Source organism: Triticum aestivum, chromosome 4B, assembly GCF_018294505.1.
Source record: "Triticum aestivum cultivar Chinese Spring chromosome 4B, IWGSC CS RefSeq v2.1, whole genome shotgun sequence".
Taxonomy (NCBI): domain Eukaryota; kingdom Viridiplantae; phylum Streptophyta; class Magnoliopsida; order Poales; family Poaceae; genus Triticum; species Triticum aestivum.
The window spans coordinates 75,327,679-75,342,820 of NC_057804.1; positions in this window are offsets into that span (position 1 = coordinate 75,327,679).

Consider the following 15,142-nt stretch of genomic DNA (forward strand, 5'->3'; position numbering starts at 1 on the left):
CGCACACCCGTTCTCTCCTCCGTGATTCTCTTCTTCTCCTTGCTACTGCTGCTGCTGTCGCCCACCGCTGCACCAAGCTCTCCGCCATCTTGCCGCACCGTGCCTCGTCGCCGCAAGACCGCGCGCCCGCCGCCGTACAATCCCTCTGCTTGAGCCCTTCAACCCCATGGCGCGTGCCGGATCATGGGACGGCTCCAACGTCCACAAGGACCACATCGACTTTCTTTGCCAGACACGGCGGCTGCCCGGCAAGGACTTCGTGAGGGTTCGCCTGGCGCCGGAGGGGGAGATTGTGTCGGCACCTGAGGAGGGCGAACGTGTCATCTTCAGGTCACATTTCCTGCGCGGCTTTTGCCTGTCGGCAAGTGGCTTCCTCCGTGCGTTTCTTGACTTCTACGGCCTCCAACCGCACCACCTCACACCAAACACGGTGGTGCTGCTGTCCGCCTTCGTCTCCCTTTGCGAGGGTTTCCTTGCTGTCCTCCCCACCATCGAACTCTGGGGAGAGTTCTTCCAATCGAAGCTCGACACTGTTGCCAAGGGGGTGCCGACACAGTGCGGCGCCTTCGTCGTGGTGCGAAGGCCGGCCACCGAGAACCCGTTCCCCTTCATCACGCTGATACAGTCGGTGAAGCTGTGGCAGTTGTCATACTTATACGTGAAGAGCATTCACCCATCCGGCGACAAGGTCAACCTGTCGGATTATGTAGCCGGCCCGCCTGCTGAAAGGCAGACCAACTGGAAGTACCGGCCCAACATGCTGTCGGTAGCCGGCGCCGCCGCCGTCGCCCGGCTTAAGCTGATGGTGAGGTCGGAAGGCCTCATCGGGCCCGACTTGCTGACCGCCTTCGTGGCACGCCGAGTACTCCCGCTCCAAGGCCGGCCGCACATGATAAGCCAAATGAGCGGGCATCATGATCCAAGCCGGATGTGCACCAAGGAGATGCCGCACTCGGAGGTAGCTCACTTGGTGAACTACATTTCAAATTGCAAGCTCCCGGAGGAGGAGTGGCGATTCGGCAAGGAGCCATATTCTAGCGCAGATCCGCCGCCAATGGTAAGCCTTCATGTCTTCTATTTATTTAGCAGCCGAGTTCTTCTTTGGCCGCCTTGACCAATCGGCTATGAAACAGGGCACTCTTCTCCAGCCGGCAGCCGGCTCCACAGGGCCGGAGGGTCAGTTCCTCCCTGACCGGGAGGAGAGTGATATGGATGACCCCAAATTGGGGGCGGCTGCCTTGGAGGATGATGCGACAAGCGGAGACGGCGAGGAGGGTGGCTTCGGAGGCAGAGGCGGTGTCGAGGACTAGCCTGATGACGACAAAGAAGAAGCTATTCCGCGCCGCGAGCCGGCGTCCGACTGGGTGGGCACGAGCTCGACCCCCGCGTCGGCTGCACGAGGCGGTGCGCCGAAACGCCGGGCCGCGCCGTCGCTATTCGGCAGCTGGCCGAAGAAGACCAGGGGCTTGACTGCGGCGGCCAAGCGAGACGAAGCGGCCACGAAGGCAAACCGCTTCCGCAAGGTCGTGAAGGAACCCCAAATGGTTTCCGCGTAAGTACGGGCCTCCTAACACATTTTTCTCAGTTTTTCTTCCTCTAGCTGTAACAGGGCACTGCTCTCGCTGGAGCGGTCGATTGTCGGCTCCGTTGTGGGGCGGCGGGGGGCTCCGCCAGCTCACGCCGCGTGGACCCGCGTGTCGAGCTTTAAGCGGCGATGGAGAGGAACGCGCGGGAGGCGCACGAGGAAGATGCGGAGTGGCAAAAGGCGGCAGCCTCCAAGGCGGCGTAGGAGGAGGTGGACGAGGCCGCGAGGGTGCAGGCCGGCTTCATGGCCAAGACACAGGCGGACACCGCAGCTGCAGCACAGGCGGGGGAGGCCTCATGTGGTCAACCCCCATAGCTCGTCATTCCCCTCCGTGCCATGGCGCCAACGCCCGAAGCCTTGATGGTGCCGCCTGAAGGGGCCGGCAGCGACCAGCCGGTCATGGACAGGGAGGGGCATGATGACGTCGCCCCGAAGATGGAGGTGATTCCGCCATCACCGGCTGCAGCGGACCAAGGCGGCTAGCCCAGCGTGCCACCCGTGTCGTCGGCTGGGGGCGAGACGGCCGCGGGGGCTGATCTTGCGGTACAACCTTAGGCGTGCCGACGCGCTAGGAAGGCGGCCTCGGCGCCGCCTCTGCAGGAGGCCAGGAGTACCGGCTCGTCGACCCAAGACCTAGAAGCGGCTAGGGTCAGCTCGCCAGACTAGGCACCAGGGGGGAGGGGGGGACGGCCGTGTTGAACGAAGCGGCGTAGGACGTCCGGGCTCGGCTTCAATCTCAGGCCACCGCCCTGAAGAACTACAACCAGGAGTTCCTGGCGACGTGGACAACCATCCGGGTATGCCTCCTACTTTTTGCTTCTTGCTCTTGTGTTCCTTTGTGGTGGCGCGTCTGTGCACCCACTGGGTGTAGTCCCCGAGTTCCGGGCCAGCTGCTGAGCGGGTGGCCTAGAACTTTTAAGCAGGCTCGGGTGCTGACTTGTTTTTTGGTGTTCGTCTGTCCTTTTGGCAGGACTATCATAATCTCCGCGCGGCCGCCTTGAACTCCTAGGTCTGGGATCTGGCCCAAAATACAGCCGACTTGTCGGAAAGCTAGAGTAAGTGTTTCACCTTCTTTCTCTCGTGGGGGCGCGTCAGCGCACCCACTCGGTGTAGTCCCTGAGATTCAGGCCGACTGCTGAGCAGTCAGGCCGGATCTTTTCTGGTGACTTCTTGCTTATTGATTATTCCTCTTTGTTTTTTTGCAGAGGCCAACGCTGGCTTGCAGTAGCAACTGGGTGAGGCCGAAAGCGCGCTATGCGCCAAGGAGGCGGAGTACAGCATGGTGGTCCAGGAGCGCGACCGCCCGGCCAAGCGGCTGGCTGACCAGGAGAAGTGTCACGAGGCGGCCCTTCAGAAGGTGAAGGACAGTGAGGCCACCCTCCAAGCTGAGTACGAGACCCAGGCGGTGAACTGGGCTGAGTCGGAGCAGGCGCTGAACGACGGCTACGGCCGCATTGAGGACATGGTTGATGGTAAGCCGCCTTCCTTCTCTTTCCTTCGTTTGTCGCATGTTTTTTTAGTCCGGCTTCTAACTTTGTATTCTCTCTTTTTCTTCTTTTCTCAGAGTATTTCCCTGGCCACTCTGTTACCTCCCGCTAGGTCATCAAGGCCCACCATGAAGCGTGGAGGTAGGCTGGTGCAAAAATTGCGTTGAATGGTCGTCGGACTCTTGAGGAGCAGCTCCTGGCCATCCAGGCCCGTCTTCAGCTGGCCCACCGGATGCTCTGCCACCTTCAGAGTGTCGGGGCCCAGGTGCTAGCCGCCCTCTGTCCCGACACGCCAGTGCCGCGTACCCCCAGTCGGACCGCCGAGTGGCTCAAAGTGGCTGTCGGCCGCTTTGAGGCGTGGAAGGCTTCTTCGGCCCGGGCAGGCGCCAAGCGGGCGTTGGAGTTTGTTAGGGATTGGTATCCTGGGCTAGATCTAGCCCAGTTGGCCACGTTCCGACAGGAGTCCCATGAGGATTTGGTGGCGGTGAGGCCCGCCATCGTTCATCATGCTGCGGTGATCGCCGAGTACACCAACACCAGCGTCTTCATCCCTGAGATGAACGAGGATGGTGTTGCGGTGCCGGCCAACCTCTTCGGGCTGAACCTGGAGGATGGCGAGGACTCAGCGGAGGAGATCGACTCCAGCGATGAGGGCAAGGACGAGGAAGACGAGGTCGATGAAGACACTGCACTGGGTGATGGAGCAGACGACCAGCTTCAAGCCGACCGCGCCTAAAGCAATGAGGCGCGCGCAAGCGCACCGCCTGTTGCTGGAGACAATCAGGGCGAGACCCGCCATCCGACCACTCCACTAGCTAGCGCCACCGTCTCTACCAACCTGCCGGGCACGCCTGTTGTTCCTTTGGCCTAGGCGGCCAGTTTTATCCTGCTTTGTCGATATTTTGAACAATATCTTGTTAAATTTGCGCAGTTCCACCCACTGGGTTGTATTCAAACTATGTTGAACTCTGGCCTTTGAATGCCTTTTGTGTAAATATTATCTCGCATGTGCTATGCTGGTGTGGGATTCTGACTTTTCTTGCTCTTAATATTTTTCCGGCTTTTTCCTTTGCCGCCCTTCCTTGGCAGCCGCCTTTCCAGTCGGACAGCTGCTCTGCAGTCTATGGCTGGGAAAGTACATGGCCGTTTCGGGAGGGCAAGTACTTCAACCTTCTTAGATTGTGGCAAGGTAAGTGGGAAGCCGGCCAGCCAGCTGCTTCGCAGTCGGTTGGCAGGGCGGGGAGCCGGCTTGTGCTATGCAAAACTCATTAGTCCTTAGCCATTTTTCGTGTGGGCACCATTTCTTGCCTTTGACTCTTGCCAGCCGGACAGCCGCTCTACGAGCTGCGACTTTTGGTAAGAGAGGGCTAGATGCCGGCACACTACTTGTCTGACTGCAGGTAGTGTTTTCATATCACAAAGCGGCAAGTCCCCGGGCCGACTGGTCAAACCCGGTGCAGGACGAAAGAACAAATGTACTAACACATTCATAGGCAGAGGAACTTATCATATAGATAAAAGAGGGTAGTCCCCGAGTGCTCCTCAGGGGTCCCGATGTCTTGTACTTAATACAAAAGGTAGCATGGTACATACTGCATTAACTGTAAAATCAGGTAGTAGGAGTCGTTGCCCAAGGCATTGCTGATGATGGAAGGGCCTTCCCAAGGGGGCGAGAGCTTGTGTTGGCCGGCTATTCGCTGGATCAGCCGGAGCACAAGGTCGCCTTCTTGGAAAGATCTTGGCTTGACCTTCCGAGTGTGGTAATGGCGCAGGCTGTGCTGGTAGATGGCGCCCGACTGAGTGCAAATAGCTGGCCCTCTTCCAGCAGATCAACACTGTCTTCTCACGCTTCCCTCGCTTCTACTTCCGTGTACATGGTAACTCGAGGAGAGTCAAACTCGATGTCAGTTGGGATGACGGCCTCGGCACCATACACAAGGAAGAAGGGAGTGAAGCCGGTTGACTTGTTTGCAGTAGTGCGCAGGCTCCAAAGGACGGCTGGCAGCTCCTTGAGCCAGCAGCTGGCCAAATGCTCTAGTGGCTCAACCAGTCGGGGCTTGATGCCGAAGAGGATGAGGCTGTTTTCTCGTTCGACTTGGCTGTTTGATTGCGGATGGGCAACAGACGCTAAGTCTAGTCGCATGGCCTGCGTCGTGCAAAAATGGGCCAAGGCTCCCTTGGCAAAATTTGTGCCGTTGTCGGTGATGATGCTGTGCGGTACACCATAACGGGTTGTGATGTTCGCGATGAAGGTCACAGCAGTCGGCCCATTCAACTTCTTGATTGGCTTTGCTTTGATCCACTTGGTGAATTTGTCTACGGCGACAAGTAGATGAGTCATGCCGCCACGTGCCATCTCGAATGGTCCCACCATATCCAGCCCCCAGACGGCAAAGGGCCAGGTGAGGGGGATGATCTTGAGTGCACAAGCTGGCAGGTGTTTCTTGGAGGTGAAAACTTGGCACCCTTTGCAGTGTTTGACTAACTATTTGGCATCTTCCGAAGCAGTCGGCTAGAAGAAACCATGGCAGAAAGCTATGGCGACAAGTGATCTTGAGGCCGTGTGGTGGCTACACTCGCCTTCATGGATGTCTTTGAGGATTGCTACATCCTTTTCTGGCTCAACGCAGCGCTGAAAGACTCCAGTCACGTTGCACCTAACGAGCTCTCTATTTACTATTGTGTAGGCTTTGGCTCGGTGTAGAACTTGACTTGCCGAGATCTCGTCAGTCAGCAGCTCTCTGTTCACCAGAAAGTTGAGGATGGGCTGGGCCCATGATGGAGCTGTGACTTCTTCTATTTGCAACACGGCTACTGCGACTAGGGTGGTTGGGATGGGAGGTGGCGGATTGGAGTCGGCCATCGCCTCTTGTGTCGTTGAAGTCCCCGGGCCGACTGCTGCAGTCCCCTTGCCAGGTTCTGAAGTCCCCGGGCCGGGTGCGGCTGTCGCAGTCCTAGAGCCGCCTGTTGAAGTCCCCATGCAGACTGCTGAGGTCCCCAAGCCGGATCCGGCTGCTTCGGGGTCAGCCAGCATGAAGATGGAGTCGGATTCTAGCGAAGGCTTGACAGACAACTTGAGGAGGCGCTGAAGCGAGACGCTGGTTGGTTTAGTTTGTTTGGTGGAGTCGATTCGTGCCAAGGCATCTGCTTGCTTGTTGTCGGCCCGTGCCACGTGGAGGAACTCGCACCCTTCAAAATATCTCCTGAGTTGCTGAACATGGAAGCGGTAGCTCGCCATATTTGCATCCTTGGCGTCCCAATCACCAAATGACTGCTGGACCACCAAGTCTGAGTCACCATAGCACAGGAGCTGGTGGATGCCGAGTTCCTTGGCCAGCCGGAGCCCGTGTATGAGCGCCTCATACTCGGCCACATTGTTGTAGGCGGAAAATGGATTTGCAATGTGTATCTGAGCTTGTCACCTTTGAGAGATGTGAGGACGATGCCGTCTCCCAATCCAGTGTGCATCTTGGATCCGTCAAAGTGCATCCGCCAATGGGTGGACTCGGGTGCTGGCGGAAGGTACTAGGTCTCGGTCCAATCGACGAGGAAGTCGGCCAGCACTTGGGACTTGATGGCGGTGCGGGGCTAGTAGAAGATGGTATAAGGATCCAGCGCAATAGCCCACTTGGCCACCTGGCCGGATGCATCCCGGCCGCCCATGATCTCGGCCAGCGGGGCGGTGCAAACGACCATGATGGGGTGCTCTTGAAAGTAGGGCTTGAGCTTCTTGGCAGCAAAGTACACGCCGTAGCACATCTTCTGGTAGTGGGGGTAGTTCTACTTCAAGGTTGACAGTACCTCGCTCAGGTAATATATCGGTCTCTGGACTAGCTGAACTTTGCCTTCCTCTTGGCGCGGAACCACGATGACTATGCTGACCACCTGGTTAGTTGTGGCAATGTAAAGGAGAATGGGCTCTTTTTTCAGTCGGAGCTGACAGGACAGGCAGCGTGACCAACATATTCTTCAACTGGTGAAAGGCTTCATCCGCCTGGTCATTCTACTCAAAGTGAGTGGTTTTCTTCATGAGTTGATACAGGGGAAGAGCCCTCTCCCCAAGCCGGCTGATAAAGCGGTTGAGGGAAGCGAGGCATCCGGTGAACTTCTAGACGCCCCATAGCCGGGTGGAATCTTCACTAGGTTCCATTCAATGCCACGTTCAGAGACCAGGAAGCCTAGGAGCTGCCCGGCTGGTACTCTGAACACGCATTTTTCCGGGTTGAGCTTGATCCGAAAGCGGCGTAGCTTGTCGAATGTTTCTTGGATATCTTCTAGCAGGGTGTCGCGCTTCTCCGTCTTCACCACAATATCGTCTACATAGACATGGGCACTTCTGCCGAGTTGCTTGAGGAGGCATTCTGCATGAAACGCTGAAAAGTGGCACCGGCATTTCTTGGGCCAAATGTCATAGTCAGGTAGCAGAAAGCTCCAAATGGTGTGATGAAGGCGGTCTTCAGGCAGTCGACTGGGTCCAATTTGATCTTATGGTAATCCGAATAGGCGTCCAAGAAACTCAACAGCTCACATCTGGTTGTGGAGTCTATCACTTGATCAATCCTTGGTAAGGCAAACAGATCTTTGGGGCATGCTTTGTTGAGGCTGGTATAATCTATACACATGCCCCATTTCTTGTTCTTCTTCAGTACAAGGACTGGGTTGGCAAGCCATTCTGGAAAGAACACCTCCATAATGAAGTTGACTGCTAGAAACCAGGCTATCTCTTCACCAAAAATTCTTCTCTTCTCCTCCGATAGTTGGCGGAGGGGTTGTTTGAGTGGTTTTGCATCTGATCGGACATGTAGCTTGTGCTCGGCGAAATCCGTCAGAATACCCGGCATGTCCTTGGGGACCATGTGAAGATATCCCGATTCTCACGGAGGAAATCGACAAGCTCGCTTTCCTATTTGTTGTCCAGATTTGTCCCTACCATAGCGAACCTCTCTGGGTGCTCCGGGTCCAACAATATATTCTTTGTTTCCTTGGCCGGCTGGAAGGAGCCCTGAGTTTCTGACTCCTTGGGATTGGGCGACAGGTCCGGCTGCTTGCCGGCCATGGCTACAACCCGGTCAAGGATCTTTCTCTCAGCAGCAATCATGAGGAACTCGGCCAGCTGGCTGCTGGCTGCAACGCAGTCGGAGGACTTCTTGTAGTCTCCGACTATGGTGATGATGCCCTTGGAGCTCGGCATCTTCATCTTGAGGTAGGCGTAGTGGGGCACATCCATGAAGTTGGCCAGAGCAGACCGGCCAAGTAAAGTGTGGTAAGGGCTCTCGAGATCCACTACCTCAAACCAGACTGCTTCACGGCGGAAGTGATCCTTGTCTCCAAAGAGAACATCTATCTTGATCTTGATGAATGGTGAGAATGAAAGGCCGGGTACAATGCCATGAAAGATAGTCCAACTGGGCAGGAGCTGCTTCACCTTGATATTCAGCTTCTCCATGGTGTCGCGGTACAGGATGTTGATGCTGCTTCCTCCATCAATCAAAATTTGGGAGAGATGAACAGCTCGCCTCTCGGTGGCAAAGGTTGCATCCAACAATAAAGCCTAAGAACCGGGAGAGGGCATCACCTCTGGGCGATCAGCTCGGCTCCAACTGATGGGCTTTTCGGACCAGTGCATGATTTCTGGATCTATAGAGGCGACAACATTGACTTCTTGGTGTTGCCGGCGCCGGCAGCACCGACAACATTGGCTTGTAAAGACGACATAGGCCGCATGCTCGTCAGGGAACTCGTCTCGAATAGCTTTGACTGTTGGGTGGGCGGCCGGCGGTTGAGGAGCCGGAGGCGGCGGGCCAACATGCGGAGGAGGCAGTAGTCCTTCACCCTTGGAGATTCGGGTGAGCCAATGACACTTCTGAGTTGTGTGGTTGGACGGCTTGGCGCCGCTATGGAAATTATAGGGAGCATCAAGGGTCTGCTCGTAGGAGAATGCAGGTTGCCAAGCCGGCCTACCACATTTCTAACGCTTGGGCATAGGCTACCCATCTGGCTGCTGATCTTCAATTGTTGCCACCTGCCGGCTGGTGGAAGCCAGCATCGTGGCCTTTCGTTTGTTCTCGTTTTCATGCGGGCGCTGGTTGGTGTCGCCAGCCAGTGTCTTGGGAGCCGGAGGGATCACCTTTCCGAAGGTGTCCACCCGGAGCTCCGACTTCATTGAAGAGTCGGCAGTGGCGTACTTGTCTGGTATGATCAGTAGCTCGTCAAGTGTAGCCGGCTCATCACAGAGAAGCTGGTACTTGAGGAGGGTGCCTTCTAGGCACAAGGCGGTGAAGTACTCTATGGCTTGTACCTCGTGCACCCCTTCGTAGGAGTTGCGGAGCTCGGCCCAGCGCGTCAGGTAGTCGCGACTGGACTCGGTCGGGCCTTGGACACACAAGGAAAGTTGGCAGGGCTTGGGTGCCCGCTTGTACATGCTGGTGAAGTTGCGGTTGAAGACCTCTATGGAATCCAGCCAGCTGTTGATGCTGTAGGGCTTAAGGCTGTTCAACCAGGTGCGTGCTGTGTCCTAAAGCATGAGGGGGACGTACTTTACGGCAACACACCTGTTGCCATTCACGATGCTGACTGCGGTCACTACTAGGAAAAGGCATGCTAGTGGCGCACCGAATTTGCCTTCTAATGGCGCACTACTGGTGCGCCACTGGCATCACGCTATTAGAATTAAATTCTAATGGCGCACTACTGGTGCGCCATTAGTATCTGGTGTTCTAATGGCGCACCACGTAGTGCGCCATTAGTATAGCCTGCAGTGCGCCATTAGAATGCCTCCCAGGGGCCATATGTACAAATGTGCTTTGTCATTCTAATGGCGCACCAGCAGCTAATGCGCCATTAGTGTGATGATCACAATGCGCCATTAGTGTCTTGTGTGGTGCGCCATTAGTATGAATATTAGGTTTTATTTTTTTTGCTTTTCTGATTTTTGCACAGGTTACAAAATATATTATTGCATAGAATATAGACAGCAGCACACAGCAACATCAGATTCATCAAATACAATAGAAGATTAGTCTCCGAATACAATTCATCATATTAGTCTCCGGATTCAAAAGACCGGACAAAGATAAAACATTACAAGTCTCAAGACCGCGAGTATCGAGTTTGCCTTCACATTACAAGTCGATATCGATCATCTAAACTACCATCACATAGAAGTGAGCTGTGGTCATCACGATGAGCATCATCGCGATCAAACTGGTCTTCATCCGGTTCCTCCAACGCTCCCTCCTCTCTCCCGCTAGATAGCGGGCGTATCTAGATTCGGCCTCCGCCCTAGTGGTGTACCCTTTGTAACTGTTACCGCTGAAACGGTGAACCTGTCTCCGACACTCCTCCCAATCATCGTAGACTCCGGGAACCTTACCCTAAGTACATGACATACGACGGCATCTCTATGCACAAGCCAAACAACAGACAATACATAAGCAATGTGTAAGTATGCAACAAAAGGATCGGAAGAGAAAAGCAAGACATTAATAGCACGATTCATGGTCCTACTAATAAATAGCATCGATTACATCTAAGTTGAACAACCGTCCAAACAAAAGAGACATCCGAATTCATTAAAGTTTAATTACAACATGAGCCAATCAATGTTTCAGAACTACACATCACTACTTTCGACTCAACTCATCGGACAGGAGCGTGGGTGAAGCCGCCGTCTGTCGTGATGGTCATGAAATCACGGTCGTTGTCACCCTGCATTTGTAGCGTTTCATCTATCTCACTCTTGGACGGTTGATATCTGAGGAAGAACTGCCCCGTGGTATGAAGGACATCTTGATGGATGATGTCCGCAAACTCCGACTGGATGCGAAAGAATTCTTGTCTGAGGTCCGCGTCCTGGACTGCCGACAAGCTCGCGGCCCAATCTTTGAGATTATCTGGTAGCAGAAGGTGATGATGGTCCCATACGATCGCCCGCATGTGATGGAGGGCATAGTAGGCATCCTTCTGACCGCTAGGCGGCTGCTTGACGCAGCAGAACTTCGTATTGTGTGAGAAGATGTGCTTGTCGTACTTACGAACTGGCCTGGTGAAGGTGCCTCCAGACTGGGCGTAGCCGGGGAGAACATCATCAAGAACTTTCTGCACATTTGTGTAGTCTATCATGGAGTTACGGTTTGGGTCGAAATACGTGGCCATGGAATATTTCGGGCTTAAGAGGATGAGTGTGCAATGTGTGTCACTGCACAGAACACGGAATGTTAGAAAAAAAGAACGATCGAAATCTAAGAAATCATATGTTACGGGGCGGTTAAGGGATGACTTACTCGGGAAAGTAAGGCACAAGGAAGTTATCCTTATCTGCGTTTGCCAGAATGACGCCTTCGAGGTGTGAACTCGCAACTTGGCGGTCCCCAGCGCTGCTCAAGTGCTTGGCACGCATGTAGAAGGGGTCGACTATCACGATGTCCGGGGTATTGTCTCTAATGATCCGCATCTGCATGCTCAGCGAAAACAGCCGAACGAAGGTGTAGTGCAACAGATGAAGGTTAAACATAGCAAAGATGTCATCAAACCGCAGGACGATCATACCCCCGATGTCGCCATCCAGAAAGCCCTTGCTCTCTGGCACCTTGGCCACGAAAACCGGGTATGCCACATCCTTCTCTCTGAGACGCCGCTTCTCCAAAATCAGAACATTGTCGTGCAGACTCCGCATAGCACCGGTTGCAGCATTCAGCATATTTGGCGGTAGCATCGCCCTACCCGCCACATGCACCCTCCTCGAGATATCCTTAGGTGAAGGTGGCCCGTCCTGAGCACGGATCGAACTCGGTGCCGGCTGGCTCGCACCGGCGCCCTTGTTAGTCTTTCGTTTCCGGCCCTTCTTCTTGATCTCCTGTAATGGGACCGAGTTCTGCTCACAGACCGCCTTCTTCAGCATGTTGGGGCTGATAATATTTTGCGCCTCAGCTATCTGAGGCTCGGCGAAGGCGGGAGCTGGAGGCGTGTCCTGAGAACTGAATGCCAGACGACGCTTGTTGCAATTGGATTTCTTCGCCGTACCAGCTAGATCGCGGTGGTCTTGGTTGGGTTCTTGAGAAAGAGGCCCGCAGAGCTCGTCAGCGTACCCATGTTCGGCAAAGTACTTATCAACTTTGGTAAATGTACCGTCGTCGTTGTCGTTGCCGTCCGGATCCTATGCCATAGGGCTGTCCGGATCCTGTGCCATAGGGATGTCCGGCAGGTCCGGTAGCGTTGCGGCGTTCTTGCCATGGCTTGGCGCCGGCACGACTGGTGGTCTTGTCTGTGGGGTGGTGTCCCCCGCCCCCAAACGAATCTGGCTCTTCGGCCATAGCAGGGGCCAGTTTACGCAGGTGCCGAGGGTCATCTCATCTTCTTCGTCGGCCCCAGCGGGTCGAATCGGAGGTAATAGCTCGTCGCAGCCTGGCAGCACCCGGACCACTTTAACCCTATACATTGTGGTTGGCATCGGATTACCGTGGAACATGGGGTTGCCCGGTTGAACGATTCTGCCCTTGGCGACATCGACCAACTCGGCGCCCACGAAGTGCAGAAGAGTGCAAGGAATGTCGGCGGTGCCCTGGAAAAACATGTATAGGGCGTCAGGGATGCCCAGTCAAAGGCAAGGAGATGAAGTCATCGGCCGAGAGGCTTAGTTACCGTGATGCCGTCGAGCTCGGCTAATGTCGAGGCACCGCCAACGGCGGGCGTGCAACTGACGGAGGGGGCGCTTGCTGGCGAGGTGCCGGTCGGCGTACACCCGGGTGCATTAAGCTCCAATGCCCGTGCCGGTGCCGGAGACACGAATACCGCCTCCGCCGGAGACACCAATGGCGCCGCCGCCGGAGACACCAATGGCGCCGCCGCCGGAGACACCAATGGCGCCGCCGCCGGAGACACCAATGGCGCCGCCGCCGGAGACACCAATGGCGCCGCCGCCGGAGACACCAATGGTGCCGCCGCCGCGCTGTGCGAGTTGCTGGCCGTGAAGCTGGGAACCGGGGGAGGCCCCTTTTGGCCGCCCGCAATCCACGTCGTCAGCCCATAAATCAACGTAGGCACCATGGCGTTGAGCATCGTTCCAAGTTGTTGTTGCACTTGCTCATGGACAAGCTCCGGAATCCGCGCCACTTGTGCCTTGAGTTCTTCAACCTCGCGCATCTGGCTTTCCGAGCTGGTCTTTTTCTCCTTCCGCACACCAGCGGTATAGTATGACCCCCATTTTGTGGACAAGCCTTTGCCGGCCACACGACCAGCTGACGTCGGCTTATCGAGCTTATCCTTCTTTTTCATTACATTCAACGCCCTATTTAAAGGGGTGTCGAAAGGGGAGCTCTTAGACGACCCCGCGCTACTGATTTCATTGTCCTACGAAAGGAACATGAACCATTTAGAAATATTGGGGATTAATTAGAGTGCAACCATATGGAGCTAATTACGCGGGGGTGTATTCCTTACCAGAACAAGCTCAAGCGCCCTAGTCTTCGGATCCGTGGTAAGCTCCTTTGTTATCGGCTCCTCCTTGTACTGGGCCCTGACATAGTTCCTGGTCTGCTTGTCACCGCTGTATTTCTCGAAGCGGGGCGGTAGGCCCATCTCGGCAAGCTCCGCGTCCTCCTTGTCCCATATAGGCTCCGCCACTCTATAACCGCCGGGACCGAGTTTGTGTTCCCCTAAGTTCAACTCCCGCATTTCTTTCCCCCACTGACTTGATTCGGAGGTTGCGGGGCTCTGGCACTTGATCTTGAACTCCTTGTACTCATCTTCGCTCATCAAAGGATATTTCGCCTTGATCTTGTCATAACTATCACCTTTATCAATCATTCTCTTCACCACGCTTCTCCAAGTAGACAGGGCCGTGCTCATCTTTGTGAGGGCGGCATTGTTCACTTTATTCCCTGAGAGGCGTGTGTTTTCAAATTCGGCGGGGAACTTGTATCGTTCGTGCAGCTTCGTGAAGAGGAGGTTGCGCAAATTCCCTCGGTCCTTATGCCTAAGGTTCTCGGTGTTGATCGAGACGGTGCTCTGGAGAATGCACCCGAGCTGAACCGAGTACCCCTTGACTATATGTTTGGGCTCCGTTGGATTCCCGTCGGAGTCCACTTGAGTGAATTCCTCCTTGACGGTGCGGAGCGCATTCGGGCGCCGGTCCTTCCTTTGCTTCTTCGGTTGGCTGCCATCTGTGTGTGCGCCGCCACCATCTGTGTGTGCGCCGCCATCATCAGTGGTGGCATCCTCGGCGGCACCATCAGTGGTGTCATCCCCGACGCCACTAGGGGTTGTGTAATCTGGATCGGTGTCTTCCGCGGCGTCATCATAGCAGTGAGGTTGTTCCTCCATCTCTTGGGACAGCTCCCAGAATTGCTTGCCGCCTGAACCACCGGCCTCATCGTTGTGGGCCATGTTTCTCTCTAAATAGGAAAAAAGTTTGGTCAAAAAGATGGTTATTGTCAAGGAACAAGATCATGGTCTCATGATTTAGGGTTTGTCGACACCGAGGCACCCTAAAAGCCTAAGCTTTCATCATTTAGGTTCTCATCGACACCGAGGCATCCGGGGCAACCAAGTTAAGTTTTCATCATTTAGGGTTTATCGATGCCGAGGCACCCTAGGTTGGGCCTAATCTTGGCTCTATTGCCACCTATGTTGGGTTTATCATCTAGGGTTTATCGATGCTAAGGATAATTCTAAGTTGGGCCTAATCACTTGGCTCTATTGCCACCTATGATTTAATGCAGCAAGAATGGCAGGGCAGTTGATCCTACTTAACTAAGTACTAAGATAGCCCGGCCCATGCATTAGTCGCAAGTACCCCATATGTCCTATTTTTAGCAAAGTCATGCTAAAATTCACGGAAAATTTCAGCATGACCTTTGCTGAAAATAGGACATATGGAGTACCCGAATTTGCCGGAACGGAAATTAATCGACATTCCGGCAAACTCAAGGGCCTCTCGGGGTACCTGCAAATACAGCACGACACGATGGTCGGAGACAAAACCCAGCCACAGACCATATGGTCCTCTGCTTTCATATGGACAAAAATCAGCTCAACTTATGTGAGCTTCCATTCCAGATATAATATGTCTCCC